The 16,311-nt window shown below is 40.6% G+C and overlaps 1 protein-coding gene and 1 non-coding gene across 3 annotated transcripts in view; one reads left to right on the top strand and one right to left on the bottom strand.

The window, feature by feature from the left end:
- LOC105475692 (insulin like growth factor 2 mRNA binding protein 3) overlaps positions 1-16,311 on the bottom strand; it is a 154,851-nt gene that overhangs the window by 77,138 nt on the left and 61,402 nt on the right. The window lies entirely within an intron of this gene.
- Positions 4,661-4,731, top strand: LOC112425572 (small nucleolar RNA SNORD65). Its single transcript, XR_003016692.1, has one exon. It is a non-coding gene; the product is annotated as a small nucleolar RNA SNORD65 (small nucleolar RNA).

The raw sequence follows: 16,311 nt of genomic DNA on the forward strand, positions 1-16,311 counted from the left end.
AAGATTGCAAATGAAAAAGTCTTTTTAAAATGATAAAAAGCACTGACCATTGTCTGTAGACAGACCCAGTACACACCCTAGTTGAATAAATTGTATCACAAAGGTAGAGCAGCAAGATCAAAATGAGTAAGAACTTGAGGCAAGGAGAAGGAATGTTTCTCTTTTTTACAAGTGAATGTTTATGAACCACCACTTTTAGTCCTTATTCTTCAATGCATTTAGTTCAAGAAACAATAAGTAAATTGCTAAGCATCTGAAACAAAATGAAAAATCGAACAACCCAGCAAGTCTCATTAATAGCTCTTCTAGAATATTAATGACATAGAAGATAATGCACCCAGATTAAAATGCACAATACTGGTGTCACCTGCTACACACCCTAACCAACACAGCTAACCTACAGAAATTATTTAAGGTAAGTAGTAAAGAAGGAAGAGACTGCTCTTCTCTACATTCATGAATGTTGTAAACCGATGGCCAATACTGCCCACAGTATGGCAGATGTGGCCAAAATGAGGGCAGAACCATCAGTCCCTTCCTCACTAACCCTGATGAACCAAGACTTCCTCAAGCTTAGCTAAGCCTCAAATGAGAAAAGGCAACACTTTCTGCAAACATGTCAGAGTGCTGGATAGCACAAAGGCTGAGTTCAAGAAAAGGCTGATTCAGTAAGTAGTGCTGTCACAAATGGAAAACCATTTGGAGAAAAAAAAAAGACAAGGACAGTTAATCATCCCATGTATCGACAAAAATATACAACTATTAATGATAGTTACCCTCTGAATGGTAGGATTTTAAGTCCTTTTTTCTGTTTTCTAAAGTGAACACAAACACTTTTTTTTTTTTTTTTGGAGACAGGGTCTTGCTGCTCTGTCACCCAGGCCATAGTATGATTACGGCTCACTGCAGCCTCAATCTCCCAGGCTCAAGGGATCCTCCACCTCAGCCTCCCAAGTAGCTGGGACTACAGACGTGGGCCACCACGCCTGGCAAATTATTGTCCTTTTTTAAAGAGATGGGGTTTTATTATGTTGCCCAGGCTGATCTTGAACTCTTGGGCTCAAGAAATCCTCCCACCTTGGCCTCCCAAAGTGCTGTGATTACAGGCATGAGCCTCTGTGCCTGGCCAAAAACATTTCTAATTTTAAAAAATTAAAGTTTGAGTGGCATATAACTCCCAGTTGCTATAAGATAGCCACTGGTCAATTTCTTAGGAGTTCCTAAAGGACACTCTGATATCTGACTTCCTTAGGGGACACTCAACAAGTCTCATTAGCTTCCTTGGAATTAACCCACCTTTGCTTCTGTGATAAAAGAGAACTTGGTTTCATCCAACTCAAGATGTCTTCTGCCCGCTGGAGTGGCCTTCCAGAAGGACCCCTTCCCTGCAGAACTGTGATCGCCTCACCAACGATCACTCAGAATGGTCCTTCACACTAGTACCAGGCAACGTGGTTAAATCAGACACCTCGTTCACAAAAGCCTCCCTCCCACACATACCTTGTAACATGTAAATCAATAATAAGTTATTATTAACAACTAAAAGCTAGTTCAATTGTAACCGATGATCATCTCACGCCTAAGGAATATGGGCATGTGATCTTCTATTCACTGAACAAATGTCAACAAATATCAAGGACAGCTAAGATTCCACCCTGCAATAAGCACAGTTTAGACCTGTAGCGAGGACTATGTTCAGTTCTGAACCGTACTCTAAGGGACACGGAAACTGTGCCCCCAAAGGGAAACAGGCTGAGAGGGGCCAGTGGAGGGGAATCTGGGAGGGACAGATGAGTGGTCTGGAGAGTTTCTCAGACAGATGATGGACCATTTGAATGTGCTCTCTTCACACATTGGGAGAATTTTTATATTTTCAAAGGAGCTAAAACAAACATGGAGGTTGAAATGAACAGGCTCTCTAAAGATCATCTAACCTGAGGGTGCCAATCACGTTCATTTTGCATGCCAGCTGCAAACAACTGGTTGTGATGATCCACAGTTTGTGTGAGGAGGATTGTGGCCTAATCTAGGATAAGTGAGAAGAGTCTCTCCTTGAGAGTCCCTCCTGCCGTGGAAGGAAGGAAGGAGGCTGAACAAGTACCGTGGATTCCCAGCAGTGACCTTCGCCAGTGGCCTGGATACTGAAGAGGCCAGTCGAGTTATTAAAGGGTACACAAATCCACACATGCTTTCAAGACTTTCTGATAAGGCGAATAAACAATAATTCCTACACTTGTGTATACCATAATCTTTCAGATAGGTATATGGGTTGTGTGATTTTAAAAAAACTTATTAGTGTTATAGGTTTCTAAAGGTAATCTAGATCACACAACAAGGTCTTTCAGCTACAGACACACCTGCATGACTTAAAAAATCCCATTTTATCCCAAAATGATAAAGCTATTTATAATCAACAAGACTTTTTAAAAAACCCACTTTGGGAGGCCAATGCAAGCAAACTGCACGAGCCCAGGAGTTGGAGACCAGCCTGAACAACATGGCAAAACCCTGTCTCTATAAAAAATACAAAATTTAGCCAGGTGTGGTGGCACGTACCTGTAGTCCCAGCTACTCGGGAAGCTGAGGTAGCAGTCACTTGAGCCTGGACAGTCGAGGCTGCAGTGAGCTGTGATCATGCCACTGCACTCTAGCCTAGGTGACAGAGGGAGACCCTGTCTCCCCTGCCCCTACCCTCCCCAAAAACAACAACAACAAACCATGAGAGAAAAATAAGGCCAGGAAAAATTAAGATTGAAAATAAATTGATATGAAGTTAGTGGTGAAGTTAAATATTCTAAAAATATATAGTAGAGGTGACCCTTAAACTCAGTAGAAGACAACACCAAGGCAAACGCGGTCAGTGAGAAATTATGCAGGCTCCATCATGCGCTACAAAGCTGTCTCTAGTAGCCAAGGGGAGCATATAAGCAAAGATGCTCTTTTTAAACATTAATTAAACAGCACGTCAGAATAAAATTCCTACCATACAAAAACAAAGCTGTGACAAAAGAAAGGTTTGCTCGTGTTCAGTTAAGCAAGAAAGAAATTAACACGATGAAGTCATGTCTTTCATGGGAAAGATATCATGTAAATTATCTGAAGTCAGAAATATTTGTTCAGCTGGGCAACTTCAAGCAGTGGTAAACAATACTGGATACTGCAAGTGCACAGAACATGCTCAGAATTGATGGGCATCAGATTTGCTGAGAAAGGAGAACATGAAGTAATGATGGGTGTAAGCTCAGAGGAGCTTAGCATTAATCCACCCTAATGAGGCTGGCATCTGGGGGCACAGCCTGCTCAATTTCACAGCCATAAGGAGCATCCCTCACTGATGCTTCTGACTTCTTTGTGACTCATTTTTTCAACACTAAATGTCTGAGGTTTTTCTTAACATTTTTTTAATAAGAAACTGAACTTCCCCCAAAATAGAAAGCTGAATATTATGATCAACTGCTATTAGAAAGCCTAACCAAAACAACCTGAACTATTTAAAACAAGTAACCAGATCAAGATAAAACACCTGCAACATACTTTCCAAAACATCTGATCCCTGCTAGTGAAGGGATCATAGCTGGCACCAAGATTTCCATTTGCCACCACCAAAAAATAAAAAATAACACAAAGAAACAACAAACAAAAACATTTTTTAAGAACTTCAGTGATTTCTGCATCAATAAAACTCAATGACCTGGGGCCAAGTGCAGTGGTTAACGCCTACAATCCTAGCCCTTTGGGAGGCTGAGGCAGGAGGATAGCTTGAGTCCAGGAATTTGAGACCAGCCTGGGCAATATGGCGAGACCCCATCTCTACCCTCCAAAAAAGAAAAAAATAATTAACGGAAAAACAAAGAGGCTGGGCACAGTAACTCACACCTGTAATCCTAGCACTTTGGTAGGCTGCAGCGGATGAATCACTTGAGGTCAGGAGTTCGTGACCCGCCTGGCCATAGTGGTGAAACCCTGTCTCTACTGAAAATACAATAATTAGCTGGGCGTGGTGGCAGGTACCTCTACTCCCAGCTATTCGGGGGACTGAGGCAGGAGAACTGCTTGAACCTGGGAGGCAGAGGCTGCAGTGAGCCGAGATCACGCCTCTGCACTCCAGCCTGGGTGACAGAGGGAGACTCCATCTCAAAAAAATAATAATAATAACAAAAAATACAAACCTCAGTGACCTGAAACAACAAATTTATATCCTATTTTCTTATACCCACCCCCCCACCCCACCCCTACACAAAAAAATCCAGTGAGTTATTATTTTTTTAAACCGAATAACCCATTACAGAGCTGAAAAAATTCCCAACCAATACACGTTGAGTGAATCCTGACCAGCAAGTCCACACCAGCCATTGTTCTGGGTCTTTGATAACATGGGAGGACAGAGCCCTACCCACCTTAGCTCTGGTGGGGGAAATAAACACAAATCAGAAGACAATTAAATATAAAGTGCTGGCTTGGGGATAGGGGGCAGGGAGGGCTACACACCTATAGGCCCGGAACTTTGGGAGGCAAAGGAGGGAGGATTGCTTTAGCCCAGGAAATTGATGCAGCAGTGAGCTAGGATCTCACACTGCACTGGACAACAGAGAAGACTCTGAGTTTTAAAATATGTATTTACACACTTACACACGCACACACACACACAAAATGCTAAGTCAAATAATGAAATCACCCAAAATAGCTGGAATTACTGGCAGATCGTGTAGCAATAAACCTAGTTTTCTGAAGAAAAAAACATATACATGAGAGAATGCAAGCCTACATGCTAAGTGCTACCACAGTGTTAAGTATGGGAGAAACACAGGAGAGATGTCTAATCCAAGAGTGGCAGGAATGACGTCTAAATTGAGGGCTAAATAATTGGTGAGAATCAAGAAAGATGGAAAGGATCCAGAACAAAATAAGACTGTTGGGGGGAAAAAAAAGAGAGAGAGAGAGCAAATGGATTCTTGGCAAAGAAAACGTATGCAAAAAGCCCTGAAGCTAAGAGAAGGATGGAGTTGAGGAAGTAAAGTACTTCATAGTACTGGAGCACACAGCATGTGAATTTCAGCCAAAGGACAAATGCCTCCAAGAAAAGTCAATTCACAGTGCAGCAGGGCGAGGCACTTGTCTTATTTGCTGGTTCTCACACTGACCCTGAAACGACTTTTTTTTGTTAATCCCATTTTCACAGATGGGAAAGGGACTCTGTATGATTGTCACTTTTACCCAAAGTCTCATAGCCAGAAGAAGTTGCCCTCAAAGTCTCTACCCCATCTTTCCATTCGACTATTCTGGGGCTTGAGGTTCAGACCCAGAAACCCCATACCTCTGCCTTATATTTTAATGAAAAGTGTGTCTCCAGGTTTATGTGGAGAATAACCAAGACCTCGGAAACATTTAGTGAAAACCAGAGCTAGGAGGAATCTGTTTTTTTGCGAGTCCAGAGAAGCAGACTTGGATAAGACATCAAAGTTGTCTTGTGCAGCAGATTCTCCTCCAGCACATAGTAGGCACTATGATAAATTCAAAAAGGCTTCTAAGAAGAGGCAGAAGCAAGGACAGGGAAGGAGCTCAGCTCCACAGCTCAGGGAGGGTGACGGAATGGCCTAAGGCCCAGGAGAGCATCGTGTTGTCAACTGCCAGGGTCAAGCCTGAGACAGGAGCTATGAACTAGCACCGTCTGGGCTCTGATGTTGAACTGCTGCCATTTCCTCTCAGGTCTCAAAGGCACCAGCTACTAACTGGCCTTACACCAATACATGCCTCCTTCTATCTTGTCATCTCATAATAGGAATGCTGCATCCCCTACGTGAAATGATAAAATGTATTCTGCATAGAAATCTCTCTAGGTACTGAAGAACTTTATCTTAATGTATTTCACCACTGAGTATTTATAGTCCCCACTCTCAAGTTTGTGGTCCTATAACCATTTATTTGACACTTGAGTGCTGACTACACTGGTGGTAAATTGAATAATGGTCCCAAATATATCTACCTCCTAATGCTTAAAATCTACGAATGGTACCTTATATGGCAAAAGGGACATTACAGGTATAATTAAGTATCTTGAGGTGGAGATATTATATGGGATTACCTGGTTGAGCCTGATGTAATCATGGATCCTTGCAAAAGGGGCAAGAGAGGACGGAAAGTCAGAGAGAAGGCAATATGAGGACAGAAGCAGAGGCTGAAGTGGTATACTTTGAAAGAGGAAACCATGAAAGCCAACGACCACAGCCAGGCACTAGGTCCTGGGAAAGGCAAGCAAATGGATTCTCCCCTAAGACTTCCAGAGGGAGCCAGTTCTCATGACAACCTTGACTTTAACCCACTGAGACTGATTTCAGACTCTTGGCTTCTAAAACAAAAATTAATTTCTGCTGCTTTAAACCACCAAGTTTGTGATTAATTTGTTACAGCAGCATAGGAAACTAATATACCTATTCTTATTTTATGTTAGCAGGTAAATTTTCTGTACCACCAGTCATATTAAATTGCTCTAAAAGAATCTACCTCTCCTCCACCTAAAAAAAGTGAAGCAATATTGATAAAACAAAAGCAGAATGTTGACTATTATTAAGGTCAGCAGATGGGGGGTTCAGTATACTACTTTCTCAATGTGTTTATGTTTGAAAACTCCCCAAGTACAGGGTTTAAAAAGTCACTTTAAAATTCCTAAGGAAGAAATCACATTTCTATGCCATCTCCCACTGAGCCGTATGAGCCAGTTTTTTTTTCCCCCAACACTGGAACAAGTTGTCATATCTTTAGTTCAATGCCACACCAGGTCCTTGGTTAGTAGATAAGGGACACATGGTATAAAAAGTGTGCATCCTTAAACATGTTTTCTAAGCAGTACATCTGAGAGGCACACAGGAGCTGAGCACCTAAAGTAACATTTGTGTTTCCCCTATCTTGTTTCTCCAGGATAGTAAATCATGTATTAAAAGAGTTCTCCAAAGTATTATATTACTTTTTGCTGATCACAAATAGGCAAATGCATCTAACATGATCTGATTTCTAATGCAATTCAACTCTGTGAAAGTCTAACACAAAATATTAGGTTGGTACAAAAGTAAATGGAGTTTTTGCCATTAAAAGTAGTATCTCTAAAGCTATATAATAAGCAGGTGGTTTTGAACTGAGAGAGCCACAGCTGATCTTGTCCTGCTCCTCCAGGGTAACATTTTGAGGACAATGCTATCAGAGGTTCTTCATAGCCTAAGTACTGTCTGCCACACCAACATTGCAACCAAAAGGGGCCATTCTAAGGCTGACCCAGCCTCAGAAAGCAAAGCACGTGATAAGATCACATCCTTCAATCTAATCTGGCTGTACTTGTTACACCCACTAAAAATTAAGAAATACCTAGATGCCCAAGAATTTCCATTTCACACAAGAACAACTTCAAAAGCCACCTCATGACTGAGCATGGATCCAACCATAAATACTTACACAAGCACGCACCAAAGCCAACCATATGCATCGCAGCATAATGACTGTGTGTAAAATGAGTCAGCTGGAGGAGCAGAAGTATTTAAGATGCTGTCAAAACCCTACTTTTTTGAGATGGAGCCTCACTCTGTCGCTTAGGCTGGAGTGCAGAGGCACGATCTTGGCCCACTGCAATATCTGCCTCCTGGGTTCAAGTAATTCACGTGCCTCAGCCTCCCGAGTAGCTGGGATTACAAGCACGTGCTACTACACAAGGCTAATTTTTGTATTTTTAGTAGAGACAGGGGTTTCACCATGTTGCCCAGGTTGGTCTCAAACTCCTGACCTCAAGTGACCCGCCTGCCTCAGCCTCCCAAAGTGCTGGAATTACAGGCGTGAGCCACCGCGCCCAGCCCCAAACCCTGATTGTTAAACCATGATTGAAGAAATGGTCTCCATTTAAAAATTGTAACTTTTCTGCTGCTACAGAGTAACCAAAAGTAAGGACACCAATCATATTTAAGATTCAGTCACTGTGCCCAAGTAGTAGGACCCCTTCCCAGCAGTACTTGCCTTCACACAGACCCACCAGAAAAACAGTTGCAGGGCCCCTGCTGAGGGGGTTCACCATCAGCAACACCAGCATGAACTGCCAGGAGTCTGATTATCCAGGACCCTTCCTGCCTTGTTATAGGAATTGTCTTCCATCATTCAAACTCACAGTACAAAAAATACAGCAGGAAGTCTTCTGAAATTAAGGTTTGAAAAGTCACTGCTATGCCGGGCGCGGTGGCTCACACCTGTAATTTCAGCACTTTGGGAGGCCAAGGCAGGTGGATCACCTGAGGTCAGGAGTTCAAGACCAGCCTGGCCAGCATGGTGAAACTCTGTCTCTACTGAAACTACAAAAATTAGCTGGGTGTGGTGGCGGGCACCTGTAATCCCAGCTACTTGAGAGGCTGAGGCAGGAGAATCGCTTGAACCCGGGAGGTAAAGGTTGCAGTGAGCAAGACTGCACCACTGCACTCCAGTCTGGGTGATAGAACAAGGCTCATCTCCAAAAATGTCACTGCTTCCCTAGCGGTTAGTATGAAGCAAAATGCAGTTTAGGCTGGGCACAGCGGCTGAAGCCTGTAAAGCCTGTAATCCCAGCAATTTGATTGGCCGAGACGGGTGGATCACCTGAGGTCTTGAGGTCAGCAATTCAAGACCAGCCTGGCCAACATGGCAAAACCCCATCTCTACTAAAATTACGAAAATTAGCCAGGCATGGGGGTGCGTGCCTGAAGTCCCAGCTACTCGGGAGGCTGAGGCAGGAGAATCGCTTGAACCCAGGAGGCAGAGGCTGCAACGAGCTGAGATTGCGCCACTGCGCTCCAGCCTGGGCGAAACAAGACTGTCTCAAAAAAAAAAAAAAAAAGGGAAAAAAGAAAAATGCAGTCTAAGTCCAAAACCACCTGCTTAATACATAGCTCAGAGATATTTTTAGACTTTTAGAGTTAAGTTGTATTAGAAATCAGATCATCTAAGATGGATTTACCTATATGTGATTAGCAAAAGTAACATATACTTTGCAGAACTTTTGCACATTTGTACTGCATGACTTTCTATCCTTAAGTATAAAAAGCTAAGAAGAAATAAACAACTTGAGTTACGCCTGTTAAACTACTTTGCAAATTTCTATCATAGATAAAAAGGGACTGCTGATGGTAAAGGCAGTTAAGTTCATTTCCATCATTAAATGATAATTTTTATAGAAAGTGATACTTGTGCAAAACAAAGGAGGTGATGAGAGTAAAACATTTGAGCATTTGGTCAAGAAGGGGGAACTTACACCTTCCATGGGAAAGTATTTTAGGAACATACCATCATTTTGGGTGACTGAGGGGAGAGAAAGCAGAGTGAGATTAAGAGAGAGACCACATCATGACAAGACAAACTTACAAGTGGAGATTAAGCATTTACAAATTTTTATAGCAGACTGACAATTTTATGTCTGTTGAATCTGATAATAAAAATCAGCTTGTCTGTTGGCTGACATTAAAATTTCATTGTAATAATTTATTTTCATTGTATTTTACAAAGAAGTCAGTGATCAATTAGAAATTTAAAAATAACTGGTTGTTCAACACAGCTGAGGAACGAATGATTTAGAAAAGTAATTCTTAATGGAGAAACCTTCACCCCTTAAGGAAGTGGTTTTAGAAATCTATGGATCTTTTGGGGTTAGGAAAAGGGTCCTTTACTAATATTTGATAGGCACAGACCAGGTATGTCACACATCCTGAAGTGTGCAGTACAGCTTCACACAATAAAGAGAGGTGGCCTCATGTCCTGCACAGCCTTTGAAGGTCCTTGATAGTCAGATACAGAGGAAACCCATTTATCTGTCCCTATAACCTGACAAAATATTTATTGCTCAGTTTTCATATATACTGTATCTTCCAAAACTGTATCATGTAAATCAAGATACTATTATATTTTGGTCTGCTTATCACTGTAGAAAACCACTAAACTGAGAGCACACAACTTTTGCATTGCCTGCATATTATTCCTGTCTCAACACCAGTATTGGTCCACTGAGGATTATTCTACATATGGTACAAGCACTTGGCCATTTCATTATACCTAAACTCTGATCATGCCTAAGTATTTACGTACTAAACTTTTTTTGTATAAATAATTTTTATGTCACCTTTCTGGTACTACTAGGACATTATATTGATTTTTAAATTATATACATATATAAGTGGGTTATATTTTCTGTGAATTTCACTTAGGATTGTAATTGGGACATTACATAGGAGGAAATTATAGATCTCAATAAAAACACTGATGAAATCGGTGCTAAGTCATAAATGTGTAGGTGAACTTGCAGAAGATATTAGAAGTCATCCTTATTTCCACGTTTGAGATGACAGAAGTATATACAGTTTAGATACAGTAGCAGGTAAAAAAGGAGGTTCTGCCTAGTTTAAATCCCAATTTAGCCAATGGTAGCTGCAAGACCTTGGCAAGTTTTTCCATTTCCCAATTACTTTTTTTTGTTTGTTTTTAAAAATAAGAATAGCCCTATTCCCTTCCTATATCTAGGGTTGGTTCTAAGAATATAACAAGAACGAGAATCCATCTAGAGAGGTACTTGGCCAGGCACGGTGGCTTACGATTAAAATCCCAACACTTCGGGAGGTCAAGGCAGGAGGATCACTTAAGCCCAGGATTTTGAGACCAGCCTGGGCAAGACTCCGTTTGTTTAAAAAAAAAAAAAAAAATTTTTTTTTTTTTTTTTTTTTTTTTTTAAATTAATGGAGCATGGTGACGTATGTGCCTGTTGTCCTAGCAACTCGGGAGGCTGAAGCAGTAGGATTGCTTGAGCCCAGGAGGAGTTTAAGGCTGCAGTGAGTAGTGATCGTGCCACCTCACTCCAGCCTGGGTGACAGAGTCTCGAAAAAATCAAATGGAAAAAAAAAGGTTCGCATATTGCTCTGCTCATAATCAGCACAACCCACATGTGTGATATTAAGTTAATCTAAAATGCAAAGGCAGAGTACTAAAGAGAAGGAAATGAGCTAAGAATATGAGAGTAGTCATAAAAATGAGTGAAAGATAGACAAATCAAATATAGGCCTTCTTTTAAAAAGAAATCTGAAATATCAGTCATTATCATTAGCCAGAGTAAGCTAATCAAACAATTTCAATCTTTGTATATATACCTGGACACATGTGAGAGTCTAGGGGTAGTGGATACAAAACAAGAAAAAAAAACTAGCAAGATGAACACAGAAATCTCTATTTGGGTTGATAGTCAAGCTCTGAAAAGCATCATACACCCTCAATTCAACCAACACTTAACTTACTGAGCACCACCTTTGTCTACCAGATTGGAATAGAAAACTAAGGAAAGGTATTTGTGAATATATACAATACACATCTAGGAAAGATTGCAGTAAATTATAGCCCTTCTCATCCCCACATGGAAAGTAATACTGAATAGTAATTACTGAATAGTAATATTGTGTTTTGAATAAGACAAAGTAGGCCATTCAGGAAATCAAAATACGGCAGGTAGGCGGGGGGCCTTAGTACTGAGGCAATCCTTGCTTTTCAGGTTGCTGATAATAAAATTAGGAACAGCATCAATAGTGCCCTGTCATTCCCAATTGGTTTACTGTTCTAAAACCCTACCAGGAGACTTTGCCCTCCCCAGTCTTAACCTTGTATATCTTGTTCATTAAAACTGGAGGTAGAAAGATAGGAAAAGAACAAGTGAAGGTTTTTATATACTTAAATTTAAAATGATGAGCACTGCATACACATCTCTAGTGCTGAGTCACATGGAAAAAATTGAATACGCATTTCTTTTAAGATGGTAAAGTCCTGTTTCAGTCTTAATTCAACCAAAGGTTATCTACAAGAATAAATTTAAAAGCAAATTACTTGTGAGCAGTTACTCCGTTCTTGAAAAATAAAAGATTCAAATTCACCTCTTTCTAAATTTAAAAGGCACCAAAAAACAATATTCAAAGAAACAACTTAAACTTTAGCTCCAGGTTCTAGATCCACACAAATTTCAACAGGCACAACCCACCTTGTTTCTCCCACTGAAAGCAGTTATAAAATCTGGACCGAAAGTATCAAACAATAATTTGAAGACTCAAAGATAGCAAACAGATTGGGAACTCCATAGTACTATAGAAGCTGACGTGATTTGCTTCTTTTTTTTTTCTCTGCTATGCCCCAGCCTAGATTCAGCAGCAAAAAACCTGCAAGTTAGTGCACACAGACAGATCTCAGGAGAAGCCTTGTAGTTTGGGCTGGAGAAGCAAGAAAGGGGAACGGGGCGCACAGCAGGAGGTGAGAGAAGGTGAGCAGGCCTAACTGCCTGAACCCCGCCTGCTGTCAGATCAGCGGCGGCAGCATTAGATTCTCATAGGCGTGCATACCCTATTGTGAACTGCGCACGCAATGGATCCAGGTTGCATACTCCTTAAGAGATTCTAACCAATGCCTGATGATCTGAGGTAGAACAGTTTCTATCCTGAAACCACTCCCCTTCCCCCACCATGGAAAAATTATCTTCTACCAAATCAGTTCCTGGTGCCAAAAAGGTTGGGGACCACTGATCTAAAACACCAACGGAGCTAAGAAGCTATAGTTCCAAAGGGATGGGTTGAACCTGTTTGCTTCTTTTCCTTCTGTTTGCCTCTCGTTAGCCCTGGACACGTATACAGTTACAGGAAGTGCACAGCCACGCAACGTATCTAAGGCCCTTGCTTTTCTGATTAGAGAATCAAAAAGGGAAGCCTCAGGGAAACAAAATACTAATCGTGTCCGGAATTGGTTCCTTCCAGTGGGTTCTTGGTCTTGCTAACTTCAAGAATGAAGATGCGGACCCTTGTGGTGAGTGTTACAGTTCTTAAAGATGGTATGTCTGGAGTTTGTTCCTTCAGATGTTCAGATGTTTCCAGAGTTTCTTCCTTCCGGTGGGTTCGTGGTCTTGCTGACTTCAGGAGTGAAGCCGCAGACCTTTGCAGTGAGTGTTACAGCTCTTAAAGGTGGCGCATCAGGATTTGTTTGTTCCTCCCGGTGGGTTCCTGGTCTCTCTGAATTCAGGAGTGAAGCCGCAGACCTTCGCAGTGAGTGTCAGGGCTCTTAAAGGTAGGGCGGACCCAAGACTGCAGCAGCAAGACTTATTGCGAACAGCCAAAGAACAAAACTTCCACAACTTAGAAACGGGACGCAAGCTGGTTGCTGCTGTTGGCCCAAGTGGCCAGCTTTTATTCCCTTATTTGGCCCCACCCACATCCTGCTGATTGGTCCATTTTACAGAGCACTGATTGGTGCGTTTTTACAGAGTGCTGATTGGTGCATTTACAAACCTTTAGATAGCCAGAGTGCTGATTGGTGTGTTTACAACCCTTTAGCTAGACAGAAAAGTTTTCCAAGTCCCCTGCTGACCCAGAAACCCAGCTGGCTTCACCTCTCAAAACCATAGAGACACAGGAGCTCATTCAGCTTCAACATCACCATGTTATCAGAAATCAATCAAACGTATAAACCTCTGCAAGGTTGATGAAGATTGTGAGAGAACACAAAAATTACTAGTATCAGAATTAAAAAGTGGAGATATCACTAGCGACCCTACAGACATTAAAGGATAAGGGAATACTACAAAGCTTTACATAACTTGTCCATGATGATGTAAAGTTATTTTAAAAAAAGGAAAAGAAAAAAAAATAAACAACTTGGATAAATTAACCAATTCTTTGAACACTACAAACGACCCAAGATGAAATAACCTGAAGAACACTATAATTACTGAAGATATTGAATTTGAGCATAAAAAAAGGGGCGGGGGGAACTGGTGGCTCACGACTGTAATCCCAGCACTTTGGGAGGCTGAGGCAAATGGATCACCTGAGGTCAGGAGTTCAAGACCAGCCTGACCAACATGGAGAAACCTGTCTCTACTAAAAATACATTAGCTGGGCATGGTGGCACATGTCTGTAATCCCAGCTACTTGAGAGGCCAAGGCAGGAGAATCACTTGAACCCAGGAGGCAGAGGTTGTGGTGAGCCGAGATTGGGCCATTCACTCCAGCCTGGGCAACAAGAGCAAAACACCATCTCAAACAACAACAACAACAAAAAACCTCTGAGAGAAATTGTTCAAGTGGTTTCACAGGTGAATTGTATCAAACAATTAAAGAACACCAATTCAGCACAATCACTTCCAGAAAACATAAGCATGATTTCCCAACACATTTTAAGGCTGCTACCCTGATAACAAAATCAATGACAATCCAAACAAAAACAAAAACACTACAGACCAATATCCCTCATGAGCAGAGACACAATAAGTCCTCAACAAAAAAGTTAGCAAATTAAACCAAGTAGTATCTTAAAAGAATAAAATACCACAATAAAGTGGAGTTTATCATAGGAATGCAGGGTTGGTTCAACATTTGTAGGGGTAAAAAGTCAATGTAATTCATTTACAGCCCAGAAACTACATGATAATGTCAATTTATGCAAAAAAAAGCATTTGAAACAATCCAACATTCACTCATCATATAGATTGTCAACAAACTAGAAACAGAAGGCAATGTCTTCAACCTGATAAAGAGTATCTACAAAAAACCCATAGCTAACATTTTACGTAATGATGAAAGACAGTGTTTTCTCACAAAAATTGAGGACGGGTAAGGATGTCGACTCTCATTAGATGTCCTAGACAGTACATTACAGCAATAAAAGAAAAGGCACACAGACTATAAAGGAAGAAATAAAACTATGCCCATTTGAATACATAATTGTCTAAGTAGAAAATCCCAAGCAATCTATTAAAAAATAAAAAACAAACTTTCAGAACTAGTAAGTTTAGCAATGCCAAAGGATATAAGGTCAACACACAAAATTTAAAATATTTCTACATACTAAAAACAAGTAGAAGTCAAAACTTAAAAAATAATATTCACCTACTGTTTAGGGAAAAAAAAACCAAAATAACAAGTGTTGGAGTGGATGTGGAGAAATTAGGACACACTTGGACATTGTTGGTAGAAATGTAAAACGGTACAGCTGCTATGGAAAACAGTATGGCAATTCCTGAAATAATTAAAAATATAATTGCTGTAACATCTTTTTCACTGGTTTATTCAAGGACAGGAAAAGAAGAATTGCTATAACATCCAGCAATCCTACTTCTAGGAACATACCCAAAAGAACTGAAAGCAGAATCTCAAAGAGATATTTGTTCACCTACATTCACAGAGGCATTGAACACAATAGCCAAAAGGTGGAAGCAACCCATACACCCATGGACAGAAGAATAAACAAAATGTAAAATTCGCATATAAAGGAATACTACTTAGCTTTCAAAAGAAAATTCTGACACATACTACAACAGTGGTCCCCAACCATTTTCACACCAGGGACTGGTTTCATGGAAGACAATTTTTCCAGGGACAGAGAGTGGGGTTAGGGGATGGTTTCAGGATGGAACTTTTCCACCTCAGATCATCAGGCATTCAATTCCCCTAAGGAGTGAGCAACCTAGATCCCTCAACATGTGCAGTTCACAATAGGGTTTGCATTCCTATGAGAATCTAATGCCACCACTGATCTGTCAGGAGGCAAAGCTTAGGCAGTAATGCTCGCTCACTTACCACTCACTTCCTGTGGTACAGCCCAGTTTCTAACAGGCCACAGACGGTATACCAGTCTGAGGCCTGGGGGTTAGGGACCCCTGTGCTACAACACGGGTGAATAGCATACTAAGTGAAATAAGCCAGTCATAAGAAGACAACTTAGTAAAGTTGATAATTATTCCAAAAGGGTTTTTTTTTTAACTTATTACAATCCCAATAAAAATCCCAACTGAATTTTTGTGTATAGACTTACTGGTTCTAAAATACATATGGAAAAGCAAAGTAATGACAATAGCCACGATTCTGAAAAATAATAAAGTTGAAGGAGTAATACTATTCCATTTTAAGACTGACAATATAAAGCCACAGTAACCAAGAAAGTGTAGTAGCAAAGGGACAGACATATAAATTAATGGGAGAAAAGAGTCCAGAAACAGACCCACCCAAATATGGTCAATTGATTTGTAACAAAAGTGTGAGGGCAATTCAATGGAAAATGAACAATATTTTCAATTTATGGTATTAGAATGAAACATTTACATGCAAAAAATAAAACCACGGCCTGTGAATCATACATTACATAAAAATTAACTCAAAATGCACCATAGGTTTAAGACAACAGGAGAAAACTTTCATAACTTTGATTTAGGCAAAATGTTTTTAGACAGGACACCAAAAATACTATTCATAAAATGAGACTGGCAGAAATGAATACACTGAACTTCATTAAAATTTAAAA

This window comes from Macaca nemestrina, chromosome 4 (genome assembly GCF_043159975.1).
Source record: "Macaca nemestrina isolate mMacNem1 chromosome 4, mMacNem.hap1, whole genome shotgun sequence".
Lineage (NCBI taxonomy): Eukaryota > Metazoa > Chordata > Mammalia > Primates > Cercopithecidae > Macaca > Macaca nemestrina.